Genomic DNA, 6,012 nt, shown 5'->3' with positions numbered 1-6,012 from the left:
GGCCCGCAGCAGAGCCGCCCCGGGGAGGGGGCGCGCCCGCTACGGAGCTTCGGAGCAGCGTGCTCCTGGGTGCCGGCTTCCGAGGCGCAGGCGAGTGCTGGTAGCGCTCTGGCGAAGAGTCGATCAGATACTGCTGAGGGGTCTCCCCGAGAGCTCCCGGGTGGAGAGTAGCGGGGACGGGAAGCTGCTTTGCTCTCTGGCTTCCAACTCTTCCCCCACGCACCCAGACTGAATTCCGACTGGTCTCTTCACCCTCCACCTCAACAAAAACGACAGTAACAAAAAAGAAATAGGAAACATTAAAAAAGAAATATCCACTGTTCTAGAAAAATCAACCCGACCAGCAATCCAGTGGGAAATGCGGGCCGTTTCAAACAAACGTGTACCCGGGCTTCAGGCGAGCGAAGATAAAGCAAAGGGGCCGGTCCCCCAAGAGGGGGCACGGATGGCTTCCCCGGGTTGCCACCTGCAGAGGACTCCTGTGATGTGCACAGCGCTTAGCTCGTACTCGCCCTGCTCCTTCTTGACACCTGTTTCATTTCCTTATTACCTCCTATTCTCCAGCGAGAGCCTCACGTCATCTTTCGCTCTCCCTGGCCATATGTGTAATGTATGTAAATATGTACAGTCATAAAAAAATAGATATGGTAAAGAGGACAATTTCCAGCTCGGCCTGAAGTGTGGTCCCGGAAGATGTCCAAAGATGACTTGGAGTAACTAGATTTATGCAGAATGTTCGTTTACTTCAATGAATTCCTGTAATTTATTTAATCATCAAAACCAAATGCAATACCTTTAGTACAAAGTTTTATAACCATGCAACGAGAAATCAGTGCTCTTCAAGGATTGCATTAGACTTCATCTTAGGGCAGTTTTCACTTTTTAAAAAAATGGTTGTGAAAATATAAGGGTGTAAAAGAAAAACGCTAATTCAAGCAAGAGCCCAGGGGTAAAAATTTAGAATAGAGCTCGTGGTTTTGAAAAACATAACAATGTCAGTTAGAATTTTAATGACTTTAAACTACCCTATTGAAATGCTGTATTTAAAATATCTATGTCTCTTTTTAAAGTTTAACAAAAGTTTATAAGCTTGAATTTTGGAGGGCTTTCAAGTTAGTTCCATGGAATAACCTTGAATAATTAGGGCTCTAGAAATGCAGGATCTTAGAATCCTACTCAAACTGTATGAGACAGGAAGAACTAAATCTTTCACAAGGCTACACTTTCATTTTGGGACAAAAGTTTCATTATTTGAAAGATATTTCTCACCTTAGTTGATGTTTTTCTCTTTTTCACTGGCTGTGCTAGTTCAGGCCTCTGCAACCATAGGAGCAAATGCAATCCTTTTTCCACATGACAGCCTTGTAGGTATTTGAAGGGAGCTATGATTCTTCTTTCAAGTTTTTATCCTGGGTTTAAGCCATAGAATTAGAAGCAATTGGAGCAGATCCTTTATCATAATATGGAACCCACGATCTTTATTTTATTTTATTTTATATTTAGAACTTCAAGGAGTACCGAGAACTTGAAAATAAATCTGGCAAAACGTAGGTATTCAATAAATATTGGGTTAGCTTGGTTAATTTGTTTCAGTGGCAGCTGAAAACATCTGACTTATTTGTGGCACAAACAAAGTAGACTACATCTAAAAGACAATAATTTGAAGATAGGAAAAATGTAATAAAGTTTAAAATTTAGCAAAACTAGCTAATTCTTAGTAGAGTTTTCCTTATGTACTAGACAACAAAGCAAGGACTTTACATGTATAACCACTTGTAATCATAATAATAATAAAATTCACAATATTTATTTTAAAGCCAGTATACTTGATGTCTGTGCCAGAAAATTTGAGTTATATATTACAAGCTATTCTGTTCTATGATCTAATCCTGACTCTTAGTCCAAATCCATGGCATAACCTTGGGTAATTAACATCTCAGAATCACAAGTTTGTTGTAAGGACAAAAAGGGAAACAATGTATTAAAATATATTAAAAAGTTTAAAGTTGTATATGAACAAACATTGTCATATGACTGCCGATTCAATAGCTGTAAAATATGATCCACCGGGCAGGTATTTTAATATACACAATGCCAAAATTCCACTGCGATAGACGGAATATACAAATGGACACTGGTGATAGAACTCTGACCTAAAACTCCTGTGGCAGTTAGCTCAGAAAGCTAATGTACAACCTTGGCAGCAATGAGTCCAGTATTTCAGACCACAACCTTGGCAGCAAATCCTGCAGAACATTAAGATTTTGCCTCTGCTTTCAACACAGGATCAATTAGAAGAAGATAAGCTCCCCAAATCATAAATTGTTCTTCTAGTTATCCCACTTCCAGCTCCCCTATTCTAAGATTCAGTTAGAGTCTATCTGACCCTCCCAACCTTCAATTCTGGGTATTGAATCCAAGGCTTCATACTGAGGTAGATCCCAGCCCTGATGATACATGTATGTATTCATTTGTTGACAGTCTCTATAAATTGACCACGCTGACCTTGAACTTGTGAGTGTCCTTCCCCAGCCTCCCAAGTTGTTGGGATTATAGGTGTTAGCCACTGTACCTGTCCTTTCTTTGACAATAAACCTTTGTCACTTTCCAGGCTGACTTTGAGTCTTTGCCAGTGTTTATGTCTGATGAATCTCTTACTACTGAATGTTCTGGATAGTGTTTGTTTTCCTGTGCACAATCTTCATTTATTTCCACAGTGTTCATGAAGGTTCCACAAAGACATTGTATGCACTGTCTGTCACTGTAGACCCCAGTCATCTACCAGCTGTGTGTTGCCAAGGCCCCTTTATGCCTTGCTGCAGGCAGCTTGTTGAGGCTATATTGATGTATGTTAGCTCAGCACTGCATCTGAACTCTGATCTTTCTTTTGAGTTCTTGGGCTATCTACTTTCATTTTGGTACTCAGGTTTTGTTATCAGTTGTCATCATTTGTCCTCTATGTTGAAACATAGGTCATTCCTTTTTACCCCTTTTGCTCTCTCTTCTGCTTCTATTTTGTTCTGTGCTGTCTAAAAGTGTTGTCACAGACAGATCCTGTCTTAGTTACCTTCTTCTCATTGCTGGGACAAAATACCTAACACTCACAAGTTAAAGGAGGAAAGGTTTATTTGGGCTCACAGTTTGTAGAGGTTTCAGTCCATGGTGTGCTGGCTTCAAGGCAGGGCAGCATGGCAGAGGAGAAACAGTCCATGGCACTGCAAACAGGAGACAAGCAGAAATAAGCCTCTTTCCCATTTATTCTATTCAGGCTGCAAGCCTATTGGGCCTCCCATTATCCTCACCCAGACTAGGCTAAATGAATCAGCAGACCAGTTTAATCATCATACACCCTTAATCTACATGCACACACCCTAGGTACAGCCACCTCTGAAAAGCCCAAACTACAAGCACATGAGGCTTTCAGGGGACGTCTAGATAGGAGCTATAATAGATCCCATATGCCTTCAGTTTGAGCAGGGCTCACAGATCAGTGTGACTCACACTCAGCTTGTATTCATTCAGACAAACTTGCTGCAACATCCTGGATATTGCCACTCTTCTGACCTCACCAAAATCACAAATGTCCTACCATCGTAGATAACTTTCTTGACCTTGCTCAGATTTATTCATCACTCTTGAGAATCATGATAAATATTCTTATGTTAGTTGTTGATGAATCACACCTAGAAATTGAAACAAGATTATTTAGTTACTACAAATGCTATCACTATCTGCAACTTCCTTTATTTTTTTTCAGCTTTAATTGAGTTTATCGGTACATTTTAGGGATATAGTACAGTTACATTCATTGTTGGGATCTTGGACCTCTACATGACAGGTCTTGGTTCTCATTTTTCCCCTTGTCCCTGCCCTCCCTTCACCCCCTTCTCCCCTCCCATCTACAAACACTTTATTTCCTTCTTTTCATTATCACACATTTTTTTCTTTTCCCTTATTGCCCTTCCCCTACCCATCTCACCTTCCCTACAATTTTAGCCCCTTTCTTCCCATTTCACAATGTCAGTAATCTTATTAGGATCTTATGTATTATTGCAGTTTATTCACACCAGAGAAACTATTCAGTATTTACACAGTCTTCAATATGTATCAATTTTCTCATTCTTTATGGTTGAGTAATATTCCATTTTATAGAAAAACCACATCTTCTTTACCCAGTTTCCAACTGATGGGCAAATGGGCTGTTTCCAAGTTTTAGCTATTACAAACTATGCCGCTATAAACATAGGTGCGCATATATCTCTGTGATATGATTCTTTTAATTCTTTTGGAAAGATACCCAGCAGAGGGATAACTGGGTCAAATGGAACCTCTAGTCCCAGCTCTTTGAGGTATCTCCATTTCCATAGTGGTTGCGCCAGGCTGCACTCCCACCAACAATGCAGAAGGATTCCTTTTTCCCCACAACCCTGCCAACATTTGTTATTGGTTAATTTCTTGATAGCAGCCATTCTTTGTGGGGTGAGGTGGAATCTCAATGTTGTTTTCATCTGCATCTCTCGAATGACCAGTGATGTGGAACATTTTTTCATATATTTACTTGCTGCTTTTACTTCTTTGTCTGAGAAATGTCTGTTCATTTCAGTTGCCCATTTATGAATTGGGTTATTATATTTGGGGGAGGCTGATTGTTTTGAGTTCTTTATATATTCTAGATAATAGTCCTTTGTCAGAGGAGCAGCTGGTAAAAATTTTTTCCCATATTGCAGGTTGTCTTTTAGTTCTGTCGATGGTTTCTTTTGCAGTGCAGAAGCTTTTTAATAAGATGAGATCCCAGTTGTTGATTCTTTCTGCTAGTTCCCGTGCTACTGAGGATTTGTTCAAAAAGTCTTTTCCTATGCCAGTGTCTTCAAGAGTTCAGCCTAACTTATCTTCCACCAAGTTCAGTGTTTCTGTTTTAATATTTCAATCTTTAATCCACTTGGATTTTAATTTAGTGCATGTTGACAGATAAGGGTCTAGTTTTAATCTTTAGCGGGTTGAGATCCAGTTTTTCCAACACCATTTATTAAAGAGGCTATCTTTCCTCCAGTGGGGATGGTCAGCTCCTTTGTCAAAGATGAGGTAGCTGAGTACATCTGGATTTGTTTTTGTCTTCCATTCTGTTCCACTGATCCTCAGGCCTGTTTCTTTGCCAGTACCATGCTGTTTTTATCACAGTGGCTTTGTAGTATAGTTTCAAATTGGGAATTGTTATACCCGCTGCCATGTGTCTGTTGCCTAGGATGGCTTTTGCTATTCTAGGGCTCTTCTGGTTCCAAATGAATTTTTGGATTATTTTTTCTAGTTCTGTGAAATATAGTGTTGGAATTTTGATTGGCATTGCATTGAATCTGTATAGCAGTTTTGGTAGTATGGCCATTTTCACTATGTTGATTCTCCCTACCTAGGAGCAGGGGATATCTTTCCATTTTCTTATATCCTCTTCAATCTCTTTTTTTACAGTGCTGTCTGTAGTTTTCAGTGTAGAGGTCTTTTGCTTCTTTTGTTAGATTGATTCCTAGATACTTCATTTTTTTGGATGCTATTGTGAAAGGAATTGTTTCCCTAATTTCTCTCTCAGTGAGTCTGTTGTTTGTGTACAAGAAGGTTATTGATTTTTGGGTGATGACCTTGTATCCAGGTACTCTGCTAAAAGTGTCAATTAAGTCTAGAAGTCTTTTGGTAGAGTTTTTGGGTCTTCAATGTAAGGTATCATATCATCAGCAAATAATGACAGTTTAACTTCTTCCTTTCCTATCGTTATTGCTTTAATTTCTTTCTCTTGTCTAATTGCTATGGCTAATGTTTCCAGAACTATATCAAAGAGGAGCATCCTTGTCTTTTTCCTAATTTTAACATGAAGTTTTTCAGTTTTTGGCCATTTAATATGATGCTGGCTGTTGGTTTTTTTATAGATAGCCTTTATTAAGTTGAGATATAGACCATCTATTCCAATTTTTTGCTGGGTTTTTATCATGAATGGGTGTTGAATTTTGTCAAGTGTAAAAAATC

Source organism: Fukomys damarensis, unplaced genomic scaffold (assembly GCF_012274545.1).
Source record: "Fukomys damarensis isolate Sample0158 unplaced genomic scaffold, DMR_v1.0_HiC HiC_scaffold_24, whole genome shotgun sequence".
Taxonomy (NCBI): domain Eukaryota; kingdom Metazoa; phylum Chordata; class Mammalia; order Rodentia; family Bathyergidae; genus Fukomys; species Fukomys damarensis.
Note: the sequence above shows the minus strand (reverse complement) of the source record.